Here is a 16,648-nt window from a genome sequence, read left to right as displayed (position 1 = left end):
CAGCCCCAGCTCAGCAGACAGGCCTGGACCCGGACAGCTCCCCCCTCACCATGCTGTCGGACTTCCCATTTGCTGCTGGGGATGGAGCCGCCCGAGAAGGGCGATTCGCAACAGCACAGCTGGAGGACGAGGTCCTGAGGAATGCCTGGGCGCAGGTGCAAGTCCATGATGGGAAGCCCCTAGATCCAGCAAGTACCCTTGTTTATCCTCACTTCGCCACCCGGCGCAATCTACTGTATAGAGTAGTGAAAAGCAATGGGGACGTGGTAGAGCAGCTGGTCGTACCCCGGCCATATGTAACCAAAGTACTGTACATGGCCCACACCCACCTATTAAGGGCGCACCTAGGAATGGAGAAGACCCGGGAGAGAATTGAGGCAAGGTTTTATTGGCCTGGGTTGAAGAGGGAAGTCTGTGATTATTGTAGGGAATGCCCCGATTGTCAGAAAAATGCACCCAGGCCTACCGTACGCAACCCCCTAGTCCCATTGCCGATAATTGAAACCCCATTTGAGAGACTGGCTATGGACATAGTGGGGCCCCTCCCCAAGACCAGCAGAGGCCACAGATATCTACTGGTGATGGTGGACTACGCCACTCGGTATCCTGAAGCTATGCCACTGCGTGCAGCCTCTTCCAAGTCTGTAGCCAGGGAGCTGATGCTGTTTAGCCGGGTGGGGATTGCCAGGGAAATCTTAACAGACCAGGGCTCCTGCTTTATGTCCAGGGTCTTAAAGGATCGCCTGAGTCTCTTACAGGTGAAGCAGCTGAGGACGTCTGTGTACCACCCCCAGACAGACAGGCTGGTGGAGAGATTTAACAAGACCCTCAAGAGCATGTTGAAGAAGGTAATCGACCTTGATGGGAAGAACTGGGACCAGCTCCTGCCACATGTGCTGTTCGCCATCTGAGAGGCACCCCAGGCCTCCACTGGGTTCTCCCCGTTCGAGCTGCTGTATGGGAGGAGACCGAGGGGGCTGCTCGACCTGGCCAAGGAAGTCTGGGAGACCCGTTCCTCCCCCCACCACTCCATCATCGAACACGTGGAGGGGATGAATAAGAGGCTGGCCCAGATCTGGCCGGTGGTGCGGACGCACCTAAAACAGGCCCAGCAAGCCCAGGCCCGGGTGTACAACAGAGGGGCCCAGGTGCGTACCTTCCAGCCAGGTGAGAAGGTACTGGTCCTAATCCCCTCATCTGAACGTAAGTTCCTGGTCAAGTGGCAGGGGCCTTACGAGGTGGTTGAGCAGGTGGGGAAGGTTAACTATGTGGTAAGACAGCCGGGGAGACGGAAACCTACACAGCTCTACCATATCAATCTGCTTAAAAAGTGGCACTCTCACCCTGTCCCACAGGCTGGTCCAGTGTTTCTAACCCACTCTCCCCCCCCTGAGATTCCAATGGGAGCCATGTTGGGGCCCAGCTAGCAGCAGGATCTCCGTGAAGTGGTCCTGCAGCACCAGGACGTCTTCTCAGAGCTGCCTGGGTGAACTACAGTGACGACTCACGACAGCCACACCGAGCCAGGGGTGACCGTTCGGGTGAGGCCGTACCGGGTCCCAGAGGCGAGGCGGACAGCCATTCAGGAGGAGGTAGAAAAGATGCTGAAGTTGGGGGTGATGGAGGAGTCTCAGAGCTATTGCTCTAGCCCCATAGTCCTTGTACCTAAGCCAGATGGGACTTTTAGGTTTTGCAACGATTTCAGGCAGCTGAATGAAGTGTCCAGGTTTGACGCCTATCCCATGCCCCAAGTAGACGAGCTCATTGAGCAGGTAACACGATGGTTCCTTATGTTGCAGGATTACAGTTTCCGAGTGGTGCACCGCCCGGGACGGGAGAACGCCAACGCCGACGCCCTGTCCCGCCGCGATGCCTGCCTCTGGGCCATACGTGGGGACCCTGGCTTCCTTCTTGGGAGGGGGAGTTGTGACAACCACGGTGTCAGCCCAGCTCCTGCAACATGGCCAGCGACCCAGCACAGCCCAGAAACACACCTGTACCCACTTCTCCCCTCAACGAGAGGGAGACTGAGCGACACACCTGGCCCCAATCAGAGGCTGATGGGGAGTCCAAGGATAAAAGGGAGCCAGAGACAGCCGCCGGGAAGGGAGAGAGGTAGCGATAGTTGTGTTGGCTGCCCAGCGTAGGAGCCAAGGAAGACGGGAGCCAGCCGGCTGAGACGAGGAGCAGTAGTCGTGTTGAACGTTTTTTCGATTTGTCTTGTGAATAAATGCCCACAGCGGGTCAACCTGCCGACGGTCTCTGTTTCGTTGTTGGGTCGGGTGCTAAAGTTCCCCCGTGGTTGTCACAGACTGCACATTAGGTTGGCCGACGATGATGAAGAGGAAGAAGTAGAAGAGATCTACCAAGTTCGGCTTCCACCACAACAGTCTTGGCGATGGCTCCAACATCCAGGTGACACCCACCTCGGCAAATTGACTGCCGTTACCGGTGTGATGAGCCTGGACACATAGCCTGCGACTGCCCAACACTAGTGGCAAGGGAGTCCCAGCAGCTCAGCGGCTCCTTGAAAGTGAATGCCATGTCTCTTCCAGTCTCTCCGGGGGGGGGGGGGGGATGCACTTGATGTGGCAGGACAAATCATACTGAAAGTGACTGTTTCTATAAAGATCAGCCCTGCCACTGCTGCGGTAAGAAAGGCCACATTTCACGCACATGCCGAGAGAGCAAGCAGGGAAATAAGGCAGGTAACAATGTGGAAAAAAAAAGGGCAGAAAGGGAAAGATCGTTCCAAGAGACAGTTAAATGAATTGAACACCAGTGCCAAGCCGAGTGACACTGATACTGACTCAGACGCTGTATTAGCCCTGCACAAGGTAGATGTAGCTGTGAGTGAAAATGTCATACAGCAGGACAATCCGGCCTATTCAGTAAGGTGGATCAGGCCAAAAGTAGAGGGGCTAACAACAGAGATGGAAATAAACACTGGTGCAACGGTCTCCTTTATTTCATAACAGTTGTACAAAGCAAAAGTCAGCCACGTTCCCCTGTGCCACACCCACATCCTGCTGAAAGCCTACTCAGGTCAAGTGATCCCCAATGTTGGGGTCCTGAAAGTTAGGGTGAAGATAAACAAAGAGCATGACTCCCCTATATGTGGTGAAAGGTAATGTGCCACCCCCTTTCGGGTGGGAGTGGCTGAGAAGATTGAAACTGAACTGGAGAGCCATAGAAACTGTCAGATCCATACATCACATGCAGGGAGACACGTTGGAAGCCGTGCTACACCGACATGCAGATGTATTCAAAGATGAACTGGGAACTCTGAAAGGCTGTGACATAGCACTGACACTGAAGCCAGAACATCAACCGAAATTCTATCAGGCTCGTGTGGTCCCATATGCAGTCAGGCCGAAAGTGGAAACAGAACTGGAGTGCCTGCAACAACTACGTGTTATTTCCCCAGTGCAATTCTGTGAGTGGGCCACCCCCATTGTGCCGATCATGAAGAAAAAGGGGGGATGTACGCATCTGCGGGGATTTTAAGGTAACTCTCAACCCTGTCCTTTGTGCTGAACACGATCCTATTTCTCGAATAGAAGATCTGTTTGCTTCCCTAGCGAGGGGGGGGGGCAGTGTTTCAGCAAACTGGATCTCTCCCATGCTTACCTGCAGGTGCCGGTTCAGGAGGGCTCTCACAGTTACCTTACCATCACCACACATAAGGGAATGTTCCACTACAGCCGGCTGCCATTTGGAATAACGTCAGCGCCATCGATCTTCCAAAGAGTAATGGACCAAGTTCTTCAGGGGCTTCCCAGTGTGCACTGTTTTCTGGACGACATTTTAGTGACTGGACGGGACGACGCTGATCATCTAAAAAACTTGGAGACAGTGCTGAGTCGCTTGGAGAATTTTGGTCTCCGGGTGCAGAAGAAAAAGTGTGAGTTTTTCAGGAACTCACTGGAATATCTGGGACACACCATCGATGCCACAGGCCTCCACAAATCCCCGGAAAAACTCAGGGCTATTTCCGAGGCCCCTGCCCCAATGAATATAAGCCAACTCCGCTCCTTTTCTAGGACTGATAAATTATTATGGCAGATTCGTCCCAAACATGGCAACACGCAGTCCTCTGCACAAACTACTGCATGCAGGGGCACAGCGGGAGTGGTCCCCAGAGCATGAAAAAGCATTCTGCTCGACGAAAGAAAACTCCTTTTTGAGAGAGTGTTAACTCATTATGACCCCTAACTGCCGATCGTACTGGCATGTGATGCCTCGCCGTACGGAGTGGGCGTGGTGATTTCTCATGTGATGCCTGGTGGTCAAGAGAGGCCCATAGCATTCGCCTCCAGAACCTTGAGCAAAGCTGAGCAAAATTATGCTCAAATTGAACGGGAGACCTTGGGGATCATATTCGGCGTACGCAGTTTTTTTGCATATCTGTATGGGCGCCATTTCACCCTTCTCATGGACCACCAGCCACTGATGACAATATTGAGCCTCAGTAAAGCCATCCCGTCTATGGCAGCTGTGAGGCTGCAGCGATGGGCCCTTGTATTGGTGGCTCACAAATACACTATCCAATACAGGAGTGCAGCTGAACATGGAAATGCGGATGGCCTCTCATGCCTGCCATTGCAGCTGGATCACAAGGACAAACCAGGTTCTGTGGATACCGTGCTGTTAGACCACTTGGACCTCCTGCCTGTGTGCAGCACAGATATTCGCAAAGAAACAAGGTATGACAGTGATGCACTGATGCCCTATTGCTCAAGGAGAGAGGAGCTCACTGTGGTTTTAGGGTGCCTTCTGTGGGGCAACCGGGTTATTGTACCCCCAAAGTTGAGACCACAACTGCTGAAAGAGCTGCATGCGGAGCACCCGGGAGTGGTTAAAATTAAAGCCGTTGCTCGCAGCTACTTCTGGTGGCCAGGGATTGACGCTCAGATTGAACAGCAGGCCAAAGTGTGTCATTCGTGCCAGCACAATCAGAAGTCTCCCGCCCTATCCCCGCTGCACTCGTTGCCGTGGCCAGGCAAGCCATGGCAGAGGGTACATGTGGATTTTGCTGGGCCGGTGGAGGGACATATGTTGCTAGTGGTGGTTGATGCTCACTCGAAGTGGCCGGAAGTGGAACTGATGGATTCCACCACAAGCTCAAAGACCGTTAAGGCTTTAAGGGAATTGTTCAGCCGTCATGGCCTGCCTGAGGTTTTGGTCAGTGACAATGGTCCGCAGTTCACCTCGAGTGATTTTGCGGATTTTCTCAAAGCGAATGGGGTGAAACATGTGTGCTCTGCACCCTTTCACCCAGCCACAAACAGATTGGCGGAACGTTTTTGTGCAGACACTTAAGCGGTCGTTGAAAGCTTCCAGGGGGCAGACCACAATGCAACATCGACTGGATTCATTCCTGCTCAGCTATAGAAATGCTCCCCATGCCACAACGAATGAGTCTCTGGCCATGCTCTTCCTTCGCCGTCGGCTCCGCTCCCGCTTCGACCTCCTCAAGCCAAGTTTGGCGGCCGTGTTGGGTCAGGCACAGACAGGCCAGGAGGTTCGCAGGGCCCCATTCGCCAAAGACAGACTTCACGCCTGGGGACTCTGTTCTGGTACGTGATTATAGATGGGGGGGAGGAGAAGTGGATGCCGGTTGTGGTGGTTTCTCAGACAGGGCCGCTGTCCTACATGGTAAATGTGGGGTCAGGGCTACACTGGAAATGCCACACAGCTCAAACGAGGGCCTACGACCCGGAAATGCTGATGCCTGGAGAGCCATCACAACCTGCCTGATTGGAGCAAACAGCTACTGCCCCCACGAAAGATCCAGTGCCAATTCCCCCAGCGGGTAGGCAGGATCTCCCCCCGAACAGTCACTCAAACCCACAAACGGAGCCAGTAAACTCAGAGCCAACAGAAGTATCAGCTGAAGCTGATGCTCCCCCAGAGACTGTTCCCTCAGACTGTTAGGAGATACCCTACATGGAAAAGAAAACCCCCAGACCGCCTCAATCTGTAATGGACTTTGGGTTAAAGGGGCACTCGCCACACTAGATTAGTTAGTGAGTTGGGCAGTTTACCACCACTCACCCAGGTTGTGTAACATGTGCAAGTCCTGTTTTTTTAATGCAAGTGATAGGAGGATGGTTTGAGTTATGTTATCTGTTTTAAAGTATTCCGTGTTGTTCTGCAGGAATATTCGGGTGTTATTCAGGAGATATAAATAGGCATCCAGGTTTTTCGGGGAACTCTGATCTACATAAGTGGGGAGAGATGTGACGTATTTTGTGTTTGTCTGCTCTGGACACTTCCCTAGGGTGCCGTTAGATGGCGCCAATGTTTATATATTGGGCATCACTGTTTCCGGGTTGTCTTATTCTGCACTCCCTGTGGAATAAAGTCGGATCACAGCACAATGAAGGTCCGCTTCGCTCTTATTTTATTACGTACTTCAAGTTTAGTACAGAGAAGTCAGTGACTTCCATCTGTGAATCTAACAGGAAATAGTAGGCTACATAATATATTTGAAAATCCTCCGATTGGTTTGTTTAAATTAAATACTTTAGGTTCTCTATCAACGACGAAAATACTACAGTGCATAAACTAAGACAGCCAACTTGGCTGAGCTAGCGCATGGTTAGCTAATCTCTGTAGAAACTCACTGGAGAATCTGGGTAAAAGAATAAGTAATCTTCAAGCAATCTTCAATATTCGAAAACGGTGGTAATGAATTTAAATTGGGAATGGGTAGGTTTCAACCATAGTGTCAGCTAATGTATTTCTTTTTCCAACTTCTTTGATTGCTATATCGTCCTCGTTATTTCGTCTGTAGCTTCTACAATGCTGTCGATATAGTTACAGGCATGTTGCTATGTCCGGTATGTAAATATACATATATATGTATGTGTGTCCGGGTATGTGGGGCGTTCTGGAATTCAATAAAAAAAAAAAAAACACCAAACAAAAAACGTTGAGCTGAAACAGACGTGGCCTAGTTTTTTTTCCTCTTTAAAAACGACTAGCGCCCTCTACTGGGGACTGTGGAAACATGTTAGACTAGACAATCCTTTCTAGGGCAGCTAAAATTATGGGGGTTACAATAATATATATATATATATATCACTGAACAAATGACAGACGATATTTATAGGCAATGACGCATGATGGATGCACAAGGAAACACTGTCACCAAGTTTGGTATTTGTTCAGTTAGTGTGAAGATGCATCTGCTCAGAGCATATTGTGACGAACGTAGAGGTAACGACAAAGGTAACTTTTCAGGCTTAGAGCAGTATGGTATGTACTCCCGTAGGATTTTTGTGCCAAAATTGATTTTTTTGCTGTTTTGGCTTCTATAGGGACCAAACTGTCAGAAAATGATGGGTGCCAAATTTTCAGACCCCCACCCCCTTTCTGAGCGCCCCCTATCCAAAATAGATGGTTCAATATGTGAAGAAAAAAAACTGAATCCCAAGAAAATAGATAGCATAGTTTTTTCTATTGATTCTGTTACCTCTAGGCATGCCTAAGAAGACACTAAAAATCTAGGAAAATCTACCTCCTGGAAATGCATCATTTTCAAGATGGCATCAAATATGGCTGCCAGGAGCTTAAAATGGCTATATCTCAGTTTCTATTCAAGCTAGAAAGCTGATTTTGGTGTCTAATCTTAGGTTTTTGGGCTCAAGGAATTCAACTGAATCAGTGAAATTTCCATCATTTACTTATTTATTGTCAAATCCAAGATGGTGTCCATCCTACGGCGATGTCCCATTGTACTAAATTAGGTAAAAACAACAAATGCCTTTTTTTGTGAAAGGGAACATAATAACTGTCATATTTAATGTGAAAAATGGGAGACATTTATTAAACATGTTTCTATTATGTAAATAACCACACAGTAGTCGAGTAATCCAGTAAGACAGGTTTATCTTTCAGTTAAGCATACTCTATGTTGTTTATAGCAGCATATACATGACGACAAGCAGCAGTAAAAAGTTGCACTTAGTATCCAATTGAAAAAAAAGTTACTCTATGTTGCGCCAGTAGGTAAATAGAGAGTAAGAAAAAGCTGCTAAATTCCCCAAAAACATCTACAACAAAACAAAAAAAATACAAGTGATGATAAAGGAATTTAAATAATACTTGATCTATTCATCAGCATTGTCATCTTCTGGAATGTACTCACTTGTTGTGTTTGCACAGTCTCCACCATAACATTTGCAGAGAGGAGTGCAAGGCAGGTGATTCTTTGAGCAGCTGCACTGTCCCTTGCAACCTACTTTGCAACCACATTTGATTAGCTCAAGTACTGCCTGTGGTGCAGGGAGAGCAAGACACCTGACTGGAACATATCCGCCACTCACTGAACTCCATCCATTCTGTTCGATTGGTGGAAGCTCAGGGCAATTCGTCTTGTATGACTTATCTCGCATTGTGACATAATTGGAACGTAGGATATGGGGTAGCAATGCAGCACGAGTTGGCGGTAGCATCTCACTCTCCAGGTTCTTTGATCGGAATAGTTCCCATCTGAGTGATGGCAGGGTTGTTGGACCTTTTCAGCTATAAACACAGCACACAAAATTCTCTAATGCCTTCACCAGTGATGGGAGCTCACCATTGATAAGCTCAGGGGGAATGGAACCCTTGCCAAGGTCCTTGAAGCAGTCAATGGCAGGATCATCATCATCAAGCTTCAGGTATGCGTTGATCCACGTCTTTTTGGAGATTCCAACAAATTTTCCTCCCCAGTCAGCACCAGAAAAATTGTGCAGGCCAAGTAATCCCTGACATTTCTGACGTCCAATAATTTGAACACGCTCAAAAACATTTATTTCCCGTTTCTTTGCACCTTTGCCCGTTGAAAATGTCAGAGAAGTTGGAGTTGCAATGCATTCACATGATACTAAATCAAGTAGCAGTAAGAGGACATCAGTGTCGGGTGACCAAACATGTCTCGTGAGGCACCATTGGCAAGGACTTGAGGTATTAGGGTATCAGCCTCTTCATGTGTGTGTGCCTCCACAAAATCACGTCCCTTGATGAAGGTGTCAGATGACAACCAGTAGGAAAGAACTGTCCTTTGAGAAATACTCTAGCAGTCCCTGGCCCAACTCACATGTCAGCTTCTTCTTGGTCGATGATGCAGAGAGGAGATCCTTGATCGACATAGTGAGCTTCATCTCTGGATGGATTTCGTATTCTACAGAAGTAGTTGCTCTCTTCTGTCGAGTTTTCTTCTTTAATGACTCATCCATATATCGATCAAAGACAACTCGACCCTCATGATAGCCAGCCATCATTGTTTTGATGCGTTTGTTAAATGCGTCCTGAAGGTCTGACAGCTTCCGCATAGTTGGTGTCTTTTTCATGCTCTGAAGCACACCCATGGCATCAACTATTAGAACTTTGATAGGGACACCTGGAGGATCTTCTTGCATTGGATCAGGCTTTGGGACAGCTTCAAGGAGCTCTGCCTTGGCATCTTCAATTGCATGCATGAGACTAGCTTTGTCTGTAGGGATGTACAAGGTTCCATCCACAGCACACAGAGAGCGGGGAACCATTAACATTTCATAGTCTCCAATTGTCTCAAGTTTGGGAACTAGACTTGGTCGACTGCCTTGGATGATGAGACATCTTCTAAGCAGTTCACGTTCCTCACGCAACTTGATGACCTCGTCTCCAACACGTACCTTTGTTTTCTCCATCCAGTTTGAAAAGGTCTTCAACTTGAGTTTCATCATTTTGTCCCACACAGAGTGTTGATGTAGCGATCAAACGTTCAGAAACAAACTCCTCAAAGCGCTTCTGAACCTTTTCCGCAAACTGGAGAATATCATGCTTTGCCGCATCCGTCACAAGCGCTGATGAAACAAGACTCTTTAATGGTGTTTTTTCTTTGAGTTGCACTGTGGAGGCAATCCATTCAATCAAGTCACGTAGCTTCAGTGCATTTGTTCTTGACCCCAATGCAATCTCTCCTGAGAGATGATAATGCTCTGTCCTTGAAGTAGATCTGGAAGCTCTTGAGGTACTGATTCACTTGATCAGCAAGATGGTGTGGCAATAATCAGCCGGTCCAGAGCTGCTTCATCTCTACTGAGTCCTACCATCCCACCATGCCCCTTTAGCTTCTTGATTTCCTGCTCGAGGGCTTAATCAGTGAAGAGATGAGTGAAGGGTATCTCTGACTTTGCCACCACAAATGCACCAGACTTCAGTGCATCCCATGTTTCTGGGTCATCTTTTTCATGAGCATTCATTTGAGCAAGATTGACTGGCATCAAGCGGGCATAGTTGAGGAGATCATGAGCAAAGAAATACTTGATGAGATTCTCTAATGAAGACAAGTATCCCTCCCAGTCACCTGAGCGGCAAGAGCTGATGCGATTAAGAAGACTCTCTATCTGGTGAAGATACTGGGTTAAGAATTGAACGAACTCACCAATATCTTTTTCATCTTCGAGTGGCTTGACATTTTCTGTGTACCAGGACTGGATTTCTTCAAAGATCTCTACCATCAGTGGGTTACGTTCATGGAGTTTGTCTTTGAGAGCAATGCATTGCATCTGAATTGGACAATTTGGAAATTTTGACAAGATGGCATCAAATCGCAACATCAAAATTGCGAGGCTCGTAGTGATGTGGTACTCAAGGCCTCGTTTGTAAGCTTTGCCACCAAAGATACCACTAAGAGCTGCTGATGTGTATGCACCACTTTCAATAGCACATATGTCAAGGCCACTTCCATCAACTGTTTTACCTAGACCATGCAACACAGCAAATGCAATGTAAAGAGTTCCAGCTCTTAGGATCCAGTTGGTGTTTCCAACTGACTGCTGAATCTTCAATGCACGGGAGTAAAGGTCAAGATCTAGGGTTATCAGTGTTTTTCTGTGAGGGCCAATGGCAGGGATACCCTGGGTTAACTTCAAAGCGGTATAGAGGGTAGCACAATCTGTTGGCGAGATCTTAAACAGTGGAGCAATCACCCCTGTGTTTTTTGAGGTGCAACTGTTAGAGGACTGAGATAGCAGTAGAGATTTAGTTGCAGCCCAAGTTGGCATCACATCTTCCTTCTTCAATTTCACTGATTTACGCCTTTGTTCTGTGATCGACACAATAGTGTCATCTTGATTTCTGTCGTTATTAGATTCAGTATGGCTTCTCTCTTCTTCACTGTTCTGGGTCTGTTTGCTTGCCAGCTGCGGTTCAGTGGAGGTTGCCCCCGTTATCAATTGCAAGGTAGTTTGTGAATGCCCAGGTGTGAGTGAAGTCTTGGGAAATGAGATTGTTTCGGTTTCCTATCACAGACTCAAATCTCAATGGAGTGGTTTTGATCATTGGCTCCTGCAGCAAGTTTATATCAAATGCCAGAGGTGATGCCGTGAGAGGTTTTTATGTTATAACAAGTGGTTGGTTCATCAGGTCTCCATCTTCATCCTGCTGGTTGATTACAACCACTGTGCCATGGAAGGTTTCTTGCCCAGTGGCTGTGTCTTCCAAAAGATCAATATTGTCAATAGCAAACCAGATATTCACACCCTTCTTCACAAAGCCAGGGAGACAAAATCCGCCAGTATCCTTCATTCGTTGAAGAACAGACCACTCCACACTTTTTTCTAAGTCAAGGATCTTCAAGTAGTCACTTCCAATGTAGACATCTGAGAGGTTCTGGACAAGGATTTTGTCACGCACTCTAGAGTGGATAGCAAGGGGCAGTCCGATTGAGAGGGGTGTTTGGACATTTTGCCAAAAGGCATCGTCTTTCTTTGGCTGATGTTTCACCTGACGATCAGTGCGAGTGTTCTGGACTAGAAACTGGCATGCAACATCAACAGTTTTGTCTACTTCTTCATCCCACATTCCAAACATTTTGACAACATGACTGCCAAAGAGGAGGTGACTTATGAAGAATTGGAGTAAAGAGGGATTCTTAAAGTTATCAAATATCCCGGCAAATGACCAGCTGCGCTTTTGCATGATCTCTACCCGCAGTAGGTTAGCAACTTTCTTCAGGTTGCCAATAACCTGACCAACATTCATAGTGGAAATACTGCAATCAATAGCTTTGCTAACTACAGTTGATTTAACAAGCTTGTCTGGCTCATTTCATTGCAGTGAGCTTACAAACTGGACATCTGGAAGTCGCTCACCAATGATCTTTTTCAGATGCTTGCGATAGTTTGTAGTCTCATCGACATCCATGTGATATCTTTTCAGGATCAACAAGTAAGCATCATTGACCTGAGCCATGTCAAGAGTAACGTCGTCTGTGACGGTATTTTGAATGGCGAGGATTAACTGTTCGTCACATAAAGAGCGAATGAGTGATTCATTATCATGATCTTTCTTTATTGTTGTGGTACGTTTTGCATTCCGCAAGCAATCCCTGTGATAGTACTTTTCAAGAGCTGAAGCGTCACCAGCATCCACTAGGTCTGCTACACAGATTCTTACTTGGTCATCTTGGGTCTGCTGCTTTATTTCAAGAAGCGTTTCACCCATTGCATCAGAAAGAACATAGTGCAGTGGCTCTGAATCACCCTTGGAACAAAAGTCACAAGGTGAGAATAAACACACTTGCTGCTTTGGGACAGATTGACCGTTTAGGTCTAACAGATCCTGTAGTAATTGAAGGGCGCCCAGGTCCTCTTCTAGAACAGATAGGTGACTGAGGTCGGGATTGGTTAGCCCTGAGACGGTCAATTTTATTCTTGTTTATAACAGATTTTCGACACTCATTATGATAATGAACCAATTTCAGTTCCCCTTCATTTAGGCCAGATAAGTAGTCAGAAAGTTCCTCAAAATCACTGACCTGAAGAAACTGTCCCGGCAAGCCTGCAGTAGGTCATCAATCATGGCTGGATTTTTAACTAGTCGCTTGCCAGGGGTGGCACCTTCTTTGCAGATCACACAAATGTTGCATTCCTCTCCCATATTGACCAGATCTCATCCCACCTTAGCTCACAAGTTGTCCAATTTGTTGGATGCCAGACAGATGAAACCTAATGATGGGAAAACAATGTAAATATATATTTGAATTAGATGGCTTGATTTAAATTTCATCAGAAAAATTTGACACATTTACCAGATCATTCTCAGCTCACCTTAGCTTACTGTTTAGCTTAGCTTTCTAGTTCGTTGTTGTAGGTTGTCGGATCTGTGCATGCCAGACGAAACCTAATGATGGGAAAACAATGTAAATATAAATATGTGCAAATGTTGGCTTTTAAATCTAGCGGGCATGGTTTAAATTTAGCCCACCTTAGCTTACTGTTAGTAGTCCAAAATTGTTGGATCAGGGCATGTCAGACTGAAAGATTAGACCTACTAATGGGAAAACATGTCAAAATATGTGTAAACATTGGCTTATAAATCTTTCAGGCTTGTTTTAAATTTCACCTGAATGATAAAAAATTAAAATAAAAGTATCACTTACCAGGTAGTTGCTTTCAGCAATTCCATGCATGTGATTCTCAAAATGTTGACTCTTCAAATCTATTGTGGTGTTTGTTTTGTTGTTTTCATATTGGCCTATTTTTATTTTATTTTATCTTGAGTACTGTTCTTTTTTGTTTTCAGTCAGCTACAAACACAGCTGTGCTTTAATTATCTCACCTGTTTGAAATGAACCAAATTAACAAGGATTATGCTACAATGGCCACATTTCAACCCTTATTTTTTCAGAGTCAGAACAGGAATGTCTTTCAGAATGGTCAACACCTTCAGTAAAGTATTAATTGTCACTGGATGCTCATGAAAAATAATTGTAAAAGTTATATTGGCCAAGAAAAGAGCAGGAGTGGAAAGAGGAGAGTAACGATGAATGGGATAGGTACAAGGGTCAGTCCGGGGTGTCCCAGGTGAGGAACCAAAAGTCAGACAAATACTCTTCTAGCTGTTTTAATAGTGTTATAAATCAACTCGGAATATTTTAAAACCTACAAAACTATAATATTATAAAAATTGGACATTAAAAACCACTTCAGCCCCAGGGCAATTTTTTGAATTTTCGCCTGAAAGTACATGCCCAAAATAATTCAGTAATAGCTCCGCAAGTACAGGGCCCAGATGCACAATTCTGGTGTCTATGTATAGGTAACACCTGGATTAATTTACTTCAAGTGGAAGTTTAGTTGTACCATCCACCAGGACAGAAGAACTGCAGATAAACTACAGCAGAAATTCAATTTTTTAGGTTCGCCTAAACAAAACTTACAATTTGAGTGTGAATAACATCAGTAATACCATTTACCAGCAGGCCACAGATATTTGGGTCTGTTCTACAAGTTCTCAACTGCATCTCCTCCAAATTTGGTGTTATACAACTGAAGCATAACAATTCTACAGCCATTTTAGTAAGAGTAGTCCCAGGCGGACTTCTATTTTACTGTTCTGGGAGGTCCCAAAAGAGATGGCCCCCCAGAATTGGGGGTGGGGGGGGGGTCAGAAAATTTGGCACCCTTCATTTTCTGTTAGTTTGGTCCCTATAGAAGCCAAAACCGCAAAAAAAAAAAAAAAATTGGCACAAAAATCCTATGGGAGCTGTTTTTTGACATAGCATACCCCACCATCTCCTTTATTGAACTCATGCAGAGACAAGAACTTAAAAGAGTGACGCAATACATGGGCGGGATCTATCCTACTAACAAAGTTGATCAGGGTTTCAGTACCAAAATTATACAACACAACAGAATGACAACTATAATTACGCAACACCAAACAGTAATCATATAAAACACTTACAAAACATTTAATAACTGACAATCTGAACGCAGCGCCTAAAGGGTAAAACAGGAGCGCACAATTCTGACGTGTTAGCCTCTTCGCTACATTATTTTTCAACACTATACTGCACACCTGTGGTCAAACTAAAAAAAAGCTTACAGAGGCTTCGAGTAGCTTATAATGATGCTAGAGAATACTACTAAAAAGACCTAGATGGTGTAATGCAAGTGAAATGTTTGTGGCTGCAGGAGTTAGTACCTTTCAGGCTCTTCTAAGAAAGCTCATGTATAAATTTATTTGCCAACTCAATGACTCTGGTAATGTAATCAATAGTTTAACTAATATAAGATTCAGTGCCACACGCTACCAATCCCGGCAGCGGGACCACTGGTATAGCTGCCTTCTTATATGCGCTGACTTGTTCCATTTATGTTATTTTATTGTGTTTACTCTTTGTATTGTCTAGGGTTTGTCTTTTACCCATTTGTCTTTGCCTGTTATGGACCCCGAGTCGACAATAAAGTTTTGAATTGAATGTATACACACACACACACACACACACACTTTTTTAAATTTATTTTTTGCGCTGATGCCACACCTGTGTGCATTGCGCCCTCTGCACCCCCCTCCCTCCCTCGTTGCACCCCTGTCCGTTCAATCAGTAACTTCATGCGGATCGGGGTGACCATTAGATTCAGCTGGCTTGTTACAAGTGTTATTTGATGGCGCCCTTACTCCTTGTATGACGGTACCAGCCGTATTATTCTATCTGAGGCTTTACGGTACATTCGGATGTGACGTCGCCACGTTCTCAGTGTGCAACAGTGTGTGTTGTAAGAGTCGGTAGTATCGCTAGTAGAGAGCCAAGACCTGCTGTATTTGCCCAAATAAATATGCCTAACGTTAAAATCTAAAGAGAAAACTGAGTCAAGCTTTGCTTATTCCCCATACGCAAGAAGAAGATTGCGCACCCCAGCTCAACAGGTTATGGGCCCCGGCAGAGTTAGACACAAGCTAGCATTCCAGAAGAAGTTTAACGCGAAATATTATACCGAACTTCTAAAGGCTATGTGGACCAGCTTGGAGATAAGTGAGCGTTTATATCAGAGTTTCTTAATCTGTTTATATTATTGGAAGAAGTTTACGCTACGTATTATGCGTTAGCCAACGAAGCTAACAAGCTAGTTTAGCAAAGAAAGTATGGCAAGCTAGTAGGCCATGGTAAAATTAGCGTGTTAGCAAAATGTCAAGCAGAGCAACAGGGGTCTTGGCACCGCAGCTTTTGTTCGACGGATCCAAAGATAAAGTATTAACTTTGGGAAACAAGGCTGCTTACATACTCTGAAGCTAAAAGAGACTTTTACGCGAGCCCATCGACACTAGCGAAGAACAGTTAACCGAAGATAAGAGAAAGAATGCTGATTGCTATTGTTACGTTCCCCGTTAAAGAGCCAGGGGATGAGGGGAAGAAAATAAAAAAAGTGTCCCGGGGGAATAAGAAAGCTGGGAGGCAGAACCAGATGTAAAAACAGATTAACAAAACAAACTTTTAGTCAAACTATCGAATAAACAGGCAACTAAAGATGCTGGCGCTTAACTAACCAGGCTTTTAACAAAACAAACTCAGAGCCAACCAAACCGAAAGAAACAAGAACACTAATCGGTTTCACCCTCCTTCTCAAGGAGTATAGACAAGAGCTTACTCTCTGGTTGACAACAATGGCCCCCGGCCGTCTCTCTCCACTCCCTGCTGCCAACAATGGCCCACTGGCACTGTTGGGTATCTCTCTCCAAGTTATATACCCAGCTGATGAGGAATTGGGGTCACCTGGGCTCAATCAGCAGTTCCACAGGAGGTGGGGCATTACCTGGAGGGAAATTACAGACACACGGCACTACGGCCGTAACACCCCCTCCCATAAGTACAAACCCTAGGTTTGTA

This window comes from Lampris incognitus, chromosome 3, assembly GCF_029633865.1.
Source record: "Lampris incognitus isolate fLamInc1 chromosome 3, fLamInc1.hap2, whole genome shotgun sequence".
In the NCBI taxonomy this organism is placed as follows: Eukaryota; Metazoa; Chordata; class Actinopteri; order Lampriformes; family Lampridae; genus Lampris; species Lampris incognitus.
The sequence above is the reverse complement of the archived record's forward strand: the minus strand, read 5'-3'. Positions refer to the sequence as shown.